General features: G+C 34.2%; 1 protein-coding gene across 4 annotated transcripts in view; it reads left to right on the top strand.

Annotated features, from left to right (window-relative positions):
• Positions 1-18,438, top strand: part of ARHGAP44 (Rho GTPase activating protein 44) — a 148,060-nt gene that overhangs the window by 87,888 nt on the left and 41,734 nt on the right. The window lies entirely within an intron of this gene.

Here is an 18,438-nt window from a genome sequence, read left to right as displayed (position 1 = left end):
CTACCTCTATGTAATTTGTACTTCTAAGATTTTTCTTTTAAAAGGAAATTGTGGGAATTCAGTGCTTTTTTATAGTTGATCACTTCTCTACCAAGAAGAGAGAAGGTATATGTCATAATCTGAGTTCAGATTGGGCTCAGAAATGTTCGTTGCATTGACCTGAGGTCTCATGTCATAAAATATTACTTTTTATTTAAAATGTTCATTGTGTATATTTTTCTTTCATTTATAATGACTTTGCATCAGTCGTTATAAGTCTTCCTAAATTTCTTTGAATTCTTCATATTATTTGTCTTTTTTGTATGGTACAATAATATTGCTTTATATTCTTACGTCATAATTTGTTCAGCTGTTCCCCTAATCAATGTGTACCTACATTTTAAAGACAATATCTTAGGTATTCCTTTTTAATTAGGTATGTGATTCTTTGATTATTTATTATGGAATAAGGAATATGAATTGCAAAGGACAATGTGTACTCCAAAAATAAAGTTTAACAGAATTTCTTCCCTTTGGTAGTGAAGACACTTAGCACAGTATATGGCATATAGTAGATACTTAATGAATTTTTATTGATTGATTGAAGTGAAAAATGACCGGTGGTGAACAAAAGGAGTATTTTTTTAAGTGTATTTACAAAAAGTGTTGTGTAAATAGCATTGTTGTAAATCAAATGTTCCTAAATGAACTAAAAAAAATTAGAGATAATATTTATAAAGCACTTAGCACAATGTACATCACAGGTGCTTAAAAATGCTTATTCCCTCCTACCTTGATTATTTTAGATACTCTCTCAAATCAACCAGCTTTATGACTTTGGAGTTATCATTGGCTCTTTTCTGTCTTTCTTTCATCCCAAAATTCAGGGAGTTAGCAAGAACTTTCAGTTCTTCTTTATTGTCATGTATTATCTGGATATTATGATAACCTAATTGAACTACCTGACTGCAACTCTTCCACTCTCAGATTCTTTTCTACACAGTGAACAAAACAATCTGATCACATCACTCTGCTGTTCTAAAACCAACCGTAGTTGACTCCTTGGCCTAATTTTAAAAGGATCTCTTCAATTTGTCTCCAACATACGACTTTCTAACTTTGTTTCACACCATTTGCTTTCACACAATCTAACCAATCTAGTCACTTTTCATCGAATGTATCAATTAGGCCATCTATCTTTTCACTCCCCCATGGCTGGAATGTACTACTTCCTCATCTCTCCCTTTCAAAATCCTCAACTTTCAATCTCAACCTTGAAGATTTCCTAATCTATACCCCACGCTGATCTACCTTTACCATACATCTCACTTTCTTCAATGTAGTGCTTATTCATTTCTTTCTTCACCTGTTATATGATGCAAACTTCTGTAAGGAAAAGATGGTTATGTTTTTTATCTTTGTTTTTCTAGCACTTTTTATAAAGTAGGTGCATAATAAATATCTATTATTAAAATGACAAACTTCACAGTGAATCCTTTTGTAGGCACATATGTTGAATTGGAAACAATACTAGATTTGGAATCAGGATGCATAGATTCTAATTTCTACTTTATTAAAACTAGATTGTGTCTTGGTGAATTTAGGAACAAAAAGGGGGCAATGTGATGAAGATTATTTAGATTATAAATTTCAGAGAGAAACAGTGATTTTGCTATTGGAGTGTACTACAGATTACCAAAAGAGAAAGAGGGAGTGTGAGAAAGAAATCACAAGTTTTTTTTCTTTTATTATAATAACTTTTTATTGACAGAACCCATGCCAGGGTAATTTTTTACAACATTATCCCTTGCACTCAGTTCTGTTCCGATTTTTCCCCTCTCTCCCTTCACCGCCTCCCTCAGATGGCAAGCAGTCCTATATATGTTAAATATGCTGTAGTATATCCTAGATACAATATATGTGTGCAGAACCAAACAGTCTCTTGTTACACAGGGAGAATTGGATTCAGAAGGTAGAAATAACCCAGGAAGAAAAGCAAAAATGCAAACAGTTTATATTCATTTCCCAGTGTTCTTATTTTGAGTGTAACTGCTTCTGTCCATCATTGATCATTTGAAACTGAGTTAGGTCTCTTTGTCAAAGAATTCCACTTCCATCAGAATACATCTTCATATAGTATCATTGTTGAAGTACATAATGATCTCCTGGTTCTGCTCATTTCACTCAGCATCAGTTCATGTAAGTCTCTCCAAGCCTCTCTGTATTCATCCTGCTGGTCATTTCTTACAGAACAATAATATTCCATAACATTCATATACCACAATTTACCCAACCATTCTCCAATTGAAGGGCATCCATTCATTTTCCAGTTTCTAGCCACTACAAACAGGGCTGCCACAAACATTTTGGCACATACAGGTCCCTTTCCCTTCTTTAGTATTTCTTTGGGATATGAACCCAGTAGTAGCACTGCTGGATCAAAGGGTATGCACAGTTTCATAACTTTTGGAGCATAATTCCAGATTGCTCTCCAGAATGGTTGGATTCGTTCACAACTCCACCAACAATGCATCAGTGTCCCAGTTTTCCCACATCCCCTCCAACATTCATTATTATTTTTTCCTGTCATATTAGCCAATCTGACAGGTGTGTAGTGGTATTTCAGAGTTGTCTTAATTTGCACTTCTCTGATCAATAGTGATTTGGAACACTCTTTCATATGAGTGGAAATAGTTTCAATTTCATCATCTGAAAATTGTCTGTTCATATCCTTTGACCATTTATCAGTTGGGGAATGGCTTGAGAAATCACAAGTTTGACACAAAAACATGATATAGTAGTTATAGAGAGCTCTGGTTATACAGATATTTGCTATAACTCTATCTACCAATAGTAGAGAAAATAATAACTTTTTGACCTATCATTCTGATAATTTAATCTTTCAAAAGGTAGAAGAAGCAAAATGGGAATTTTTTTTTTTGTAAATCTTACTGAAATAGAGAAGAACTGGAATGGGAAATTCAGAACCTTAAGAGAAAGGGACCTCCTTCCTGATAGAGAATTAATCTGAGCATTATCTGACACTAAATTTGGGGAAAACAGATGTCCAAAGAATTAATAAAAATGATATATGAGATTTCATAGAATAAAACATGTCAGGAGAATTAGGAGATGCTCAAGAAAGAAATTTTGAAGACAAAAAAAGGAAATTTCCAGTGAAGAAATAAAATGGGAATTGTCCAAAGAAACTAGTGTGGTTTCTTTATACCACTTAAATTTTTAAAAGGAAATATACAGAAGTTGGAAACAAGACCAAATATCAGAAGATGAATATAATGAGTATGGCATAGTTCCATAAAAATTGTGTAAGGAATGCTAAACCACAGACCACAAAAGGGGTTTTGTTTGTTTGTTTTTGCCATATTTTTTTTTGGGGGGGGAAGGAAAGTGAAAAAGGACCTTGCAACACTTTGGACAATAATAACTGACAGCAGAGAAAAAAAAGAACAGCTTAATTTTGATTTTGTTTCTGTTTTTCTCGGCAAAGGAGAAGCACGTTTACCCTGGAAATGACAGAACAAACAAGAGTGACAGGGAGTTGATATCCAAGATAAGTAAAGAGAAAGCAAGAGAGCACCTAACTTCCTTTGATGAAATCAAGTCTTCTGGCCCAGGTGAACTACATTTTCTGGTCCTGAAAGAATTGGCAGATATGAGTGCTAAGATACTAACAAAGATATTCTTGTTATCAGATGCCTCACAAAAGAAGTTTAGGATTTCTCAACACTACAACATGCCTAAGTTGACATTTAATGGAATACCATACTAAATTTGATTAAAAGATAGAAAATGGGAGAGATACATGAGAGACAAGGGGAAATGTTCTGATTTTCTTAAAAGGAAAGAGAACTGATTCTGCTTAACTTCAATTCCTTGGAAGATTCCAGAATAATTACATTAAATAGATGATTGAAAGGGAAAATAGAAAGGGAAACACTGATTATAAAAAGTCAACATGGCTTCCAAAAGAGGTCATGCCAGATTTCCCTTATTTCCTTTTTTTTTTTGGACAAAATTACTAAACTAATAAATGAGGGTGGTATTGTGTATATAGTTTAACTATATTTTAATAAAACTTTTGACAGAATGTCTTTATACTATTTCTATGAAGAAGATGGAAAGATATGGATTAGGCAGTGATAATATTAGATAGGTTAAACACTGGTTGGATGCTAGATGCAAAGAAGGTGTTAATGTTCATTGTCATCATTGCAAGAAGTCTCTAGTGGAATACTCCATGGATCTGTGCTTGTTCCTGTGATGTTTAATATTTTTGTCAATAACTTAGATAAAGTCATAATTGGTATGATCATCAAATTTGCTGATGGAATTGATCTGACAGAAGTAGGATCATCATATATTGTAATGTTACTAGGCTGAATATAATAAAATATAATAGCAATAGATGTAAAGACATTTACTTAATCAAAAAAAACTTCAGAATTATAAAATGAAGAGGCAATGGTAAACAGTGTTCTAAAAAAAATTGAGGAATTTTAGTGGATTACATTCCCAGTGTGATGCCTATAGCCAAAAAAAAGTTTATATGTTCTTGGGCTGTATTAAGAAAGATATAACTTTGAAGAAATGAAGTGCTCTGCCCTCATCAAAATTCATCTGAAGCATTGGTCAGCAACATTTAAGGATACTAATAAATTAAAAAGTATCCAGAGGAAGGTAACTATAGTGGTAAAGGCTGTGAAAAATTAAGATTATTAACTGGAAATATATGTTTACCCTGAAGAAAATAACTCAGGGAGAACATGATTGTTATCTACAACTGTTTGGAAGCTTGTTTTGGCCCCAGAAGGTAGAATCAGAAGCACTGGGTAGAAATCACAAGAATTACATTTAGGTTCAATGTCAGATAAAACTTAATAACAATAAGAGTTGACAAAAGTGGAAAGGGCTTCACATTCCTTGAAGGTCTTTAAGCAGAGGTAAGATAAATACATGTTCAGGAAAACTTTAGTGAGAATTCCTTCAGTGAATGGTTTGAATTAGATGGTTGTGAAGGTTCCTTATAGCTTGAACTCTATGATTATGAGAAATCACTTGGTCTTTTTAAAAACACAGTTTCTTCATCCACAAAATGAGTTGAACTAAATAATATGAAAATTTCCTTCTAACTATACAAGTTTGTTTCTATAATCTAAAAACTTAAAATTGTAACTTGCTCTATTTTTGGTATTTTGAAGTAGTCGTAGAAAGAACACTAGATTCTAGTAAGATCTTCATTCAAAAATCTGAATTTAAATTTGGCAAAATGCTTCTAAGATATGTAAGGTGTTACAACTATGATTAAGGTAAAAAATTGCTATTTCACAATATTACTGTAATCTATTAATATTCAGTGCTTCCTATTGTCTCTTCACTCCTGGATAGCTATAGATTTGAATCCGTCCCAATCATATCCCATCTCTTTCCTGGTTGTAGGGTAGAATAAAGAAAGATTATTTAGATTTTGCATTTTTCCTACCTCTTTCCTTATGTAGATCCATACAGTATTACAAAATTATGGCTTTGAGAACCACCTTATATCCTGATGGAAATACTAGAATGTCAGGCACTTCTTTTTTCTTATAAGTTTGATTTTCTTATTATAATATTCTCTTCAAAATATAATATTCTCTTTTTGGGGTTCTCTTAGGCTCTTTGGAGGCAGCCTTCCTTTCAGTTCAGTAATCACCACAAGTTCAGCCAGGGATTAAAGTCCAAATCCTTTATTGTCTCCTTCAAAGTCTTGTCTCCTTCACTTGGTGCTTGGCTAGTTTTTCTGGAGGCCTTCCAGATCTTGGTTTCAGTGGAGAAGCAGAGGAGGACAACCTACCACCACTTCTCTGGTCTTCCCTCATTCTGATTCTGGCTGAATTTGTCCGAACTTATATGGTCTCTTATCAAAGGTGTGAATCTTGTAGAACTATAGTAAGTACTAAGTACATGTCCTCAACTAGAGAACTGTTAACCGTTGTCTCTATCAATTCCACTGACTTAGCACCTTGTTTTAAGTTCTGGCCATAACATCTCCCACTTTCTTTTATTTTTAGAACATAGGTAGTCATGACCTCCCTGACTTCTTAAGGAGGTGGGAACCCCAAAAATCACGCCTTCCCTGACTGCTCAAAAAAGGGGTGAAAATCATGCCCTCCCTGACATCTCAGGAAGGGAGATGAAAACACCAAAGGAAATGGGAAATCAAATCAGATTAGCAGGTTTCTGAAGGGTCTCTCTCTTAAAACAGGTATACATAAATCCATCAGTATGGGAGGTATTACACATAATTACATAAATTACATAAGCACATAGTAACACAGGCTAGTAGTGATGTAACAAATAACATGAATCAACATGAGGAATTATACACTTCCATAAGTCCTAGAAATAGTCCAAAAGGAATCTATTGTCCATTAATTCATATGCCTGGAATCTAATAATTCCTGCAAGTTTTGAAGTCCTGCAATAATCTCATCTTGTATTAGGGAATCCAATGATTCATGTAGATTTTGTTCTTAGGTCTTCTCCTTTTTTCGAGGTTTTTCTCTTTTTCAGTCTCTCTCCAGGTGCTCATTGGCAGCCATCTGATTCCTTCTCCATCTGTAGAGATACAACAAACCCTTTCTCCCAAGCAGTTAACCTATCTAGTTCCTTGTATTTACCACTTTTTAAATCTCTTCTCATCACCTGGCAATTACATTGGAGCTGCTTGCACTGGACACTGCCCTTCTGTCCTATTAAAAAGCCTGTATTCTCCCCATTGTAATCGCTTTCTGCTCTCTGATTGCTTTTTAGCTGATAGATTATGTAATTCCTTTTTCCCATCTGATGGCTTTTTTCCTGATTGATCACATCAGAGTCCTGAACTTCTAAAGGTGTAACCTTGGCTGCCATCATGCCCCACCTGTCTTTTGTATGATATCTTGGAGCTGGGCCCTGACTCTCATTTCTCTGGGTTAGTCTACATTCTGAGGCCCAGTGGAAGCCCTTGTGGCATTTTGGGCGTAGGGTTTTAGGTTTTCTCTCACCCTATCTTCTCACTTTATCTCCATACCTACATTGGACTCTCAGATGTCCTATTTTTTTCACACTGAAAACATCAATGACTCTCTCTAGAAGTCCTTTTTCAAGAGGGACCTTGTCTTCCCATGTTCATCATAGTCTGGGTATAATAAGGACTTGTGCCCACTGTAGCACAATGTCTTATGATCTCCTATAAAGGATCATCTTTGTGTAATCCCCATATGATTCTTCTGCAAACTTTATTAGCATTTTCCTTAGCCAGTTGTCTGATCATTATTTCTGTAGCTGCATTTTCTCCTATGATTCTTGTGACAGCTGTTTGCAAACATCCCACAAAATCATCAAAAGGTTCATTGGGACCTTGCTCTATTTTTTGAAGGCTTCCCCTTGATCTTTCCCTGGGAGGGTACCCCAAGCTTTTATAACAGCAGTAGCAATTTGTTCATACACTCCTATGGCGTAATTAATCTGTGCTGAATTCTCTGCATACTGACCTTCACCTGCTAGTTGGTCAAAGGTGATTTGTACATTAACTCCAGTTTGCTTATTGTGTTGGGTTTGAATCCTACATAATTCATGATACTCCAAAAGCCACAACAAATTTTGTCCAGGTTTTAAACATATCCATGCTATGGATTTCCAATCACTAGGGGTTAGGATCTCATAAGCCAAATTATCTAATAACATCTTAATGTAAGTATTAGATTTTTTGATGACTGTCATTTTGTAATTCAATTTGAGATCTGGTATTGCTAAGACACCTTCCTTCATATTTTTTTCATTGATTCCCCTGATATTCTTGACCTATTGTTTTTCCAAATGACATTTGCTATTGTTTTTTCTAACTATATAAAGTGATTTTTTGGCATTTTGATTGGCATAGCACTGAATAAATTAATTTAGATGGAATTTTCATTTTATTATCTTGGATCAGCTTACCCATGAACAATTAATATTTTTCTAATTGCTGTTCTTTATTGATGATATAAAGAAAGGCTGATGATTTATATGGGTTTTATTTTATATATTACAACTTTACTAAAATTATTAATTATTTCTTTTTTTAAATAACATTTTATTTTTCCCCAGTTCTATCTAAAGATAATTTCTAACTTTTTTTTCATTTTGAATTTCCAAATTTTCTGCCTCTCTTTCTTATCTTCCCCCTTTCCTAAGGTGGTATGAAAGTTGACATAGGTTATATATGTGTATTCATGCAAAACCTAATTTCTTATTAGCGATATTGTGAAAGAGGAAAAATATCCAAAAAAGACAAAAAAAAGCACACACACAACCAAAAAAATATAATGAAATGGAAAATAATGTGCATCTATATGCATTTGGATTCTATCAGGTCTTTCTCTGAAGATGGAAAACATTTTTCATCCTGAATATTTTGGAATGGTGTTGGATCATTGTATTAATGAAAATAGTTAAGTTATTCATAGCTGATCATCATACAGTATTGCTGATATGCATAATGTTCTCCTGGACCTTCTCACTTCACTTTGCAGCAATTCATGTAAGATATTTGTTTTTGGTTTTTTAAAAGTCAGCTTGTTCACCATTTCTTATAGCACAATAGCATTCCATTATAATCATATACCACAACTTGTTCAGTTATTCCCCAATTGATAGTCATTCCCTCAATTTCTAATTCTTTACCACCAAAAAAAGCTACTATAAATATTTTGTACCAAGGAATACTTTTCCCTTTATTATTTTTTCTCTATGAGATACAAACTTAGTAGTGGTTGCTGGATCAAAGATTATTCACAGTTTTATAACACTTTGGGAATAGCTCCAAATTGCTTTCCAGAATGGTTGGATCAATTCAAAACTCCACCAAATAGTCCCTTGGTGTCCCAGCTCATCTACAGCCCCTACAACCTTTATCATTTTCTTTTTCTGCCATATTAGTCAATCTGAGAGGTGTGAGGTGGTAACTCAGTGTTATTTTAATTTTTATTTCTCTAATCAAGAGTTAAGAGCATTTTTATATTATTATAGATAACTTTGATTTCTTTTTCTGTAAACTGTTCATATTCTTTGACCATTTATCAGTTGAAGAATGACTTGTATTTTTATAAATTTGACCCATTTCTCTATATATTTGAGAAACAAGGCTTTTATCCAAGAAACTTGCTATAAAAATTGTTTCCCAGCTTTCTGTTTTTCTTCTAATCTTGGTTGCTTTGGTTTTGTTTGTGTAAAATCTCTTTAATTTATTGATGGATAAATTGCACCTTATTCTCCTAATTTTCTTATCTTTGTATGTGGTATAAGAAATTGGTCTTTCTAGTTTCTGCCATACTGTTTTCCAATTGTCCCAACAGTTTTTGTCAACAGTGAGTTTTTATCTCATTATTTGTGAATTTGGGTTTATCAAACATTAGATTCCTATGGTCATTTACTAATGTGTCTTGTATACCTAATCTATTCCACTGATCCACCACTGTTTCTTATTCAGTACCAGATAGTTTTGAGGATTATCACTTTATAATATTGTTTGAGATCTGATATGGTTAAGGCATCTTTTGCCACATTTGTTTTCCTTAATCCCCTTGATATTCTTGATTTTTTATTCTTGCAGGTAAATTTTGTTATACATTTTTCTAGCTCTATAAAGATAATTTTTAGTAGTTTGACTGGTAAGGCACTAAATGAGTAAATTAATTTAGATAGAATTGTCATTTTATTACATTAGTTTGGTCTACCCACAAACAATTGATATTTTCTAATTGTTTAGATCTGACTTTATTTGTGTGAAAAATGATTATTTGGGAATTAAAATTGTCCAACCTATAATAAAAAAAAAACTGAGGCAAACCTCTAAGCCAGTGGTATTCTATTAAAAGATCCAAAGCCCTTTCTAATGAAGTGGACCTCAGATCTTCCTCATGATCTGAGATTCCCCTTTCTTCCAGTATCTTTTTAATAGGATTTTTTCCCCAAAATGTGCAAAAGAGGCAAGAAAACAAAAAATCTCATTGGTTGATAGAACTTGCTAATGAAGGCCAAAAATGACCTGTTAACAGCAAGGTCACAGGTTGGGTAAATCATGAGGCATTTCCACTACCGAAGTAGATATATATGTCAGGCTGGACAAGAGATAATGGTTAGGAGGTATAAAGGGATTTTCCAGAGCATCAAAGCATTTTACCCAGGCTGGGTTTGGACATGGAATTTGAGTAAAACAGGATAGAGCAATTTTTTTTAGCTGCACAACAATCACTGATCTGTTATTTCACCATTTTTATTGATATGTATGTAGAGATATAAAATTTCCCCTAATTACTCCTTTGACTACATCCATGAATGTTGTTGCTGTGTTATCTCTTTCTTGTCATTCTCTTTAATGAAATTATTGTTTCTATGATTTGTTTTTTGACCCACTCATTCTTTAGGATTATATTATTTCATTTCCAATTAAATTGACATCCCATAGTAGTGTAATTTAAGTGTCTATTTCCCTTTGTAACTCTTTTAAATTTTTCTTAAAAAATATGGATGCTAATTTGAAACAGTTCTTAAAGAGCTATAAAACTATGCATGCCCTTTAATTCAGCAATACCATGACTAAATCTGAATATGTAGGGAAGGACCTATTTGTTCAAAAATATTTATAGTAGTTCTTTTGTTGTGGCCAAGAATTAGAAATTGAGGGGATACCTATGAATTAAGGAATGGTTAAACAAGTTATGGTATATGATTATAATGAAACACTATTGTGTATTAGAAATGATAAGCAGGGATAGTTAAATGGTGCAGTGGATAAAGCACTGGCCCTGAAGTCAGGAAGACCTGAATTCAAATTTGATCTCAAATACTTAACATTTACTAGCTGTGTGACTCTGGGCAAGTCCCTTAACCCCAACTGCCTCACTGAAGGGGATGGGATGGGAGTGAGGAAGGGGAAATGACAAGCAGGATGATTTCAGAAAAACCTGGAAAGATATGCATGAATTGATACAAAGTGAAGTTGAGTAGATCCAGGAGTACACTGTATAAGGAATAGTCATATTGTACCTTCAGTTAATTAAATCTATTTTTCTTTTTGTTTTATTTGAGATCATGATTGCTATTCCTGCTTTTTTTTTTTAACTTCAACTGAAGTATAATAGTTCCTTATCTTTACCCTGTGTTTGCCTCTCTGTTTCAAGTGTTTTTCTTGTAAATAACATATTGTAGGATTCTGGGTTTTAATCCATTCTCCTATCCACTTCTACTTTATAGGTGAATATATCCCATTCACATTCACAGTAATGATTATCAACTGTATATTTTTTCCATCTTTGTACCCAACATATCTAAATCTATTTTCATTAACCATAAAACTTACTGACACCATCTGATCCTTAGAGTATAAGCTAGAATATATCCAGTAGATCTACATTATGGAGAAGAGAATTAGAAGGGAGTTGAAAGTTAAAGGGGTGAAGAGAGAAAACTAAATAGAGAGCTGGAGAGGAGCCTCTAAAGCATGGTAGGAGCTAGAAAGGAGGTTAGTTAAGTATCTTTTGAATACAAACTCACTTTCTTCCGTTTTCATTCTATAATGTTAAAGAACTATCTCTGTTTAGTCTTTGAAGGAAGAATTAGTCCTTCTTTACTACAATCATGGAAGAGCCAAATTCACATCTTGTGGAAATGATGACAATGATGTCTTTGTTTACTTTGATTTCTCTGCTATGTATGATACTGTTCAAGAGCTCCTCTTCTTAAAATTCTCTCTTTTAGTTTCCAAACACTTACTAACCTGCTTCTCAACCCATCTCTCCAACTATACCTTCTTTGTTTACTTCAGATGCTCCTCTATAACCACCTATCTCCTAAAAAAAAAAAGCTCCTAAAAGCCTTCTGGTCTTCTCTCTTAATAGTATATCCAATATATACTATATGCTAGGAAAGTTCATGTAATCATACAGCTTCACCTAATACCACCATACTGATGACTCCCAAGTCTATATCCCCAAACTATCCTTCTTATCAGAGTTCCAGTTGCATATACCAATTGCTTACTAAATCTTAGATACAATAATACAAAAATTATATTCAGCTATGTGATGCCCAGGTTAGCTCCCTGCTGACCCCAGGATCAGCCAGAGTCAGGAACAGCAAAAGTCCTTGGTCTTTAGGGGGAGAAGTAAAGGAGATGGAAAAAACCACCACAAGCTCTCCAATGGCTGACCTCCCTTCTCCTCATTCTCCTCCACAGTGACTCTGGCTTGTCTTACTCCACCCTCTAATCTCTCCTACAATTATCTGCATACACCAAAAGATCGAGCCAGCACAGAATAGTGAGAAGGACCATTTTCCAATAGAGTATTGTCTAATAGATAATTAGCCTTAAGTGCTCGATTGTCTGATTCCAGTGCACCTATTCAGAGTTTCAGCCCTTTACAAGCTTAACCCAGCTCACATAGTAATATGTACTACTCCGTAAAATGAAGGCATTGAAGCAAATTTATCTTTATTTCAGCGCCAAGTCTAGGTTTCCATATTTCCTAAATTCTCTGTCTCTGTCAGTAATATCACCACTCTTCCAGACAACAGATTTAAGATCCTTTGAATCATCTTTGAAACTCCCTCACTTCTGTCTAATCATTTACTAAGTCCACTGATTTCACTTTCATATCTGTAAAAACAATTTGTTCTTTTTTTGTTCCTATAGCCATAACACTATTTTAAGGTCTTGCTAGCTCCTCAATAAAAAGAATAGCTTGCACTTATATAGTACTTTAAGGTTTGTAAAGTACTTTATAGCTATCCATTCATTTAATCTTCACCATAACTCTGGAAGGTAGATGTTATTATTCCGATTTTGGAGGCAGGAGAGGACAAGTGATTTTCCACAAAGTGTCTAAGGCAAGATTCAGAATAAGGCAAGAACTGATTCCCAGTTCTCTGCTCTATTTACTGTACCACCTACTTAACCACTATCTTGCTGGTCTCCTGATTAAGTAATCATGGAATATTCAAGTTAATTAGTCCAGTCTTCCAAAGTAGGAATCCTTTCCTACTACATTCTCAACAAATCTAGCATGTGTTAAAATAGTGAAGGATGAGTAAAGATGGCAGAGTCAAAAGAAATAATATAGACCAACTTCCCTCACAATTACTTCAAGAAAAATCTAAGAAAACCACAAGACTGAGGAGTAATCTCAGGAAAAATCATAGTGGGGCATCTCTCCAACATCTCACAAAATTGAATAAACAAGTAACCAAAGCTATAAATGTGGAACAGTGTTGGGCCAGAATTGTGGACTGAACCTGGGCTAAAGCCAGCAGTTTGGAATTTCCTAGAAGTGTCAGGTGCCTTTGAGCTCCAAATAAGCAGAAGTGCAAGGTTGCCTAGAACAGATTTCAGAGACCAGGCCAGCAGCACAGAGTGCTAGCATTCAAAATAGATGGCAAGCTCAGTGTTAGGCCCAAGATAGCACCATAAGAGTATCACAGAAGGGCTTGATTTAAAACTCAGCTCCCACAATTCTGATCAGAGGCAAGCCAATAGTGCATAGTCACCAAGAGTGGATTAAAAACTCATCTCTGCATCCAGAACAGGGTTGAATCAGCAGTATACTCAAAAAAATCAGGAATTTAGTCCCATATCTTGTGCTTAAAATAGGAAAAGGTTAGCAGGATAATCATTCTGAACCTACTGAGCCTTTCAGCTAGTTAACAGGATCTGAATTCAGCTAATGTTTTCTGGAGCACCATTCAGAAGCAAGTCTACAGGCTCTTTTGCCCTATAAGCTGCATTGATGAGCTTGGAAAACTCAGAAGGGTAGTGACCAGACTATACCCTTGATTTGACTCCATAGAGCTCATTGAAAATCTGAGGCTCCCTGACTCAAGCCACCCTTTTGATTATTGAAGAGCATAACACTAAACCAAGGAATGAAGTAGGAAGACCCTAGATGAAAAAGGCCAGGATCATACAAAGCCACAACAGTCCTGCCACAAGTCCTGCCTACAGGACCAGTGTCCTAAAACAATTACGTAAGGGCAAAAGAATGACTAAACCAAAAATATATATATTATTATGATAGACAAGACATAAAAAGAGTTAAAATGATACAAATAAAATGAAAGAAAATAAGAATTTATTAAACAATTATGTATCAGGTGCTGACTATATTGGGCACCATAAAGAAAAAAAATTATAAGGAAAAAGAAATACAATTTAAGCGCTTAATAAATTTACCTTCAAATGGAGGTAGGAACATAGGAGACAACTCATAAAAGGAAACTAAAAAATCTGCAGGGTGAGAGAGTACAGAAGAAGACAGAAACAATGCAAAGTGAAGAATAAAGGCAAGTTATCCTCAGTCCATGTACATAATGAAGGATCCTGAAGGAACTTACCAGTAGAAGAAAAGGGGTAGACCTTTTGGAGGGATATTCCATGATCCATGGTCCTTGGGTCACTAAGTAGATTTTTTCCCAGAGTGTGGAGCCTCTAGATATTGAGGAAAATTCTAGGATGACCAGAAGTAAAGTAAAACCATGAAAGTCAAGACAGGGCCAGCAGTAGAGAAGGAAATGAGAGGAATAAAGAGGGGAAAATATTGGGAGGAATGACTTGGAGAACTAACAACTTGGTACAAGAGGCATAAAATCAAACCCAAGTAATCCATTGTCTACAGATTCTTTCAGCAAAATAAAGTTTCCTGTTTTTCTCTTTTAATCAAGTCTATTTTCCCTATTTCTTTGAGATCAGAATTATTATCAAAATTATTAGTTGTGTTAGTTGAAGTGAAATAGAAAATATTTTGATTTGGCCCTTTATTCTAATTTTGTATGAATCTTTATGTATCTTAGAATTAGAATGTATTGAAAAGAAGTTAATGACTTCATGTGAGAACAAGAACTATTAAAACAAAGTCCAAATCTCAGAAAGAAACAAAGAAAGAAAAAATAAACAAAGAAAGATAAAATAGAGTAAAGTAAGCATTTAACAATTATAATTATGATTTTGAATAGGATATAAACACCCATAAAAGAGGCTAGCAGGATTTATTAAAAACCAGAATCCAACAGTAAAAACACAAATGATACATAAAGATTCATACAAAGTTAAAATAAAGGGCCAAACCAAAATATTTTCTATTTCACTTCAACTAACACAACTAATAATTTTGATAATAATTCTGATCTCAAAGAAATAGGGAAAATAGATTTGATTAAAAGATAAAAACAGGAAACTTTATTTTGCTGAAAGAATCTGTAGACAATGGATTAATTTCAACATTTAATATATATGCAACAAAATGGCATAGCATCTAAATACTTAATGGAAAATCTAAATAAGAAGCAGTGAGAAATAGATAAAAACACTTTAGTAGTGAAGGATCTTAATGTATGTCTACATAGACAATGTAACAAAAAATAAACAAAGAAATTATGGACTTAAATAGTTTCAGAATAGTTAGATATAATAGATCTCTAATTATTATTGAATAGGAATAGGAAGGAGTACATAAAAATCTCAGCTGTATCTTGCCCCTTTGCAAAAAAGTATATAAAGGCATTATAAAGTAAAAAATTCAAAAAAGCAGAAATAGTACAAAATTACTGCTCTTAATAACTAATTTTTATTCAATAAAAGATAAAATTAATTGTAGACTAAAAAACTCCTAAAGAATTGCTGTGTCAAAAAAAATAATGAAATATAGATATTTTGATTGACACTGGGTGTGCCTTTTCTCATGAGAAAGAAATAAATTCCTTTTTGCCTCTCCTAAGACAAGTCTCTGATTAATCAGTGACCCTTACCACACAACCTCTTTTCTTTTCCACTATTTTCCTTGAGATCCTTGACCTTTTCCCCTCCAAGATGAATTTTGTGATAATTATTATTTTCTGTCTCTACAAACTAATTCTGTAGCAGTTTAATTGGTATAACATTGAATAAGTAAATTGATTTAAGTAGTTTTTCATTTTAACATTATTGATTCAATCTTACAATGAGCTATTTAAATTTCTCCAATTATTTAGATCTATCTATTTCCATAAATAGTTGTATAGGAGATACAGTTTTATAAGTCCCGCATGTGAATTGGTTTTGGCTTAAGGTCTGGTCCTTAAGAAAAAAATCTAGCCAGTAAACCCCAAGATACCTTGGGAGAATTGTCTTAAACCAAAACCAATCTGATGCTAATTGACCACCAAGAGGTCAACCCCTGTTTGGTCATTGCTTGTGTCCTAATTGACTCAGATTGAATATAAATAGTAGTCATTTCTACTTTGGCCAGAAATTCTGAGAGTCCCTTTCCAGATTCATTTATTTATTTAGATTTTTTTTTGACTAAGTGAAAGAGGAAATTCTTTGCCTAAATTGATATCTACCCTTAATTGCTGAATGGGTGAATTATCAATTAAAATTATTAATTTTGCCTTCTTTGACCCTATTTATCTTTTGTTTGGCTATGAACTGTTCCTCTCATCATAATTCTGAAAGATATTTTCTTCCTTATTCCTCTAGTTCTTTATGATGTGAAATTTTATATCTAATTCATAGATATACAATTGGATCTTCTTTTGCTATCTCTTTTGGTTAGAGATGTTTAAGCTAGCTATACCTGGTTTCTGTCAGACTGCTTCCCAGGTATCCTAGCATTTATGTCAAATGATGAATTAAACCAGTGACAGAAGTCTTTGGGTTCATCAAAAACTAAGCTACTTGGTTTCTTTGCTTCATTGTGTTATATATTTAATCTGTTTTACTGATCATTCTTTTGGTTTCTTAGTCATTTTCAAATGCTTTTGATGATTTTTAGTATGCATTGAGTTCTAACACTACTAGGCCTTCTTTCCCTTCATAAGCTAAAAGATAAATCATTGTATATTATCAATAAAACTCAGCAAGAAATGATAGAAAGAGAAAAAATATTCAAAATAACTATAAAATATATACTTTTAGGTCTATTAATTTACATGTCCTGTTGTTGTTATTGTTTTTGTTTGTCCTTTGTTCTCACAGAGGACCATGACATCAGGAAGGTAATGTCATGACATGCAAGTGAATTGGATTTATGTGAGGGAAGGCTGTGCAAGGTCACTTGCCTCACTTTTCCCTCCAGAGCTGTGGGGTTCTTGTTCTTCTTTAAAATAATAATAATTCTCTCTGGGAGAGAGAGTTTTCTTGGGGAGGTTTTCTGGAGGCAGCTTTAGTTTCAGTTACAAAGTAAATAATCACCCAAAATCGCAGCCAGCTGATAAAAGTTCAGATCTTTTATTGTGTCCCTCAATATAGCCTGGTTAGCTCAGAGGCCTATCTCTCTACTTGGTTCTAAGAGCTCTTGCAGCTTTATCCTTGGCTTCTGCCTCTGCTTTCTTCAGCCTCCAGCCAACACCAAGGTGGAAGATGCAATGAATCTCTCTTGCCTCGAAGAGAGGGCTTGTGGGCTTCCTCCCAGAGTCCTCCTCTCCAACCCCAGTCAATGTTCCAGAGAAATTCTTTTAAGCTCTAAGAGCTTCCTCCATATATATGATCTCCCAAAGGTTAACTCCTCCTTCTGGAGGCAGGGCTTAAGGGAGGTGTAAATTTGGATATCTCATACTAAACCATATGAACTCCAATGAATATTTCTTGCTTCTATGAGCTCTCTAAAGGTGTGAACACAAGCATTATTGTCTATCAGTATTAGCAACCCATCACCCTACAAGGATTCGCTCTAAGGTGTGAACCAACAAGCACTGTATCAATTCTATTGAGTTAACACCAGGACCCTGACATCACCCTTGAGTTTTCACCTTGTTTCAAGTTGAGTTGACACTAGGATTCCAACACGGAGCTATCTGGATCCAGGGGCAAGATATAAATCAAGAATACTGGAAATGGTCCTGGATGAAATGGAAGACCTTGGCGTTTTTAAAATAAGGTCTTCAACAGGTCTTAGTTTAACTGAGGCCATGCCCATTCACAATCAGTTTTCAAAAGAAGAAATCCAAGCATTCAACAATCACATGAAAAATTCTCCAAATCAATAATAATTAGAAAAATGTTAATTAGAGCAGCTCCAAGATGCCATCTCATACTCATCAGATTGACAAAATTGACTAAAAAGGAAAATGGTTAAATGTTGGAGGGGCTACAGAAAATCTGGAACATTACTATGCTGTTGGTAAAACTGTGAATTGGTATAGCCATTTTGGAAAATAATAAGAAAGTTTATCCCTCCAAATTATTGAACTGCATATGTCCTTTGAGTATGATAACTTTAACCCAAAAGAGGTTAAAGAAAGAGAATAAAGACCCATTTGCACTGTTGAGGTTGGGAAGAGGGACCTTAAAAGTTTAGGGTCACAGAATGGTGTCACAAAATATCTCAAAAGAATTTGCAGGCCTGAATCCATTTCCTAGTTAAGGGGCAAAGTTTATTGTTATTGTAATGCCATTACAAGTGGGCTAAGTTC

This window comes from Sarcophilus harrisii, chromosome 4 (assembly GCF_902635505.1).
Source record: "Sarcophilus harrisii chromosome 4, mSarHar1.11, whole genome shotgun sequence".
Classification (NCBI taxonomy): domain Eukaryota; kingdom Metazoa; phylum Chordata; class Mammalia; order Dasyuromorphia; family Dasyuridae; genus Sarcophilus; species Sarcophilus harrisii.
This window is presented reverse-complemented; position numbering and strand designations above follow the sequence as displayed.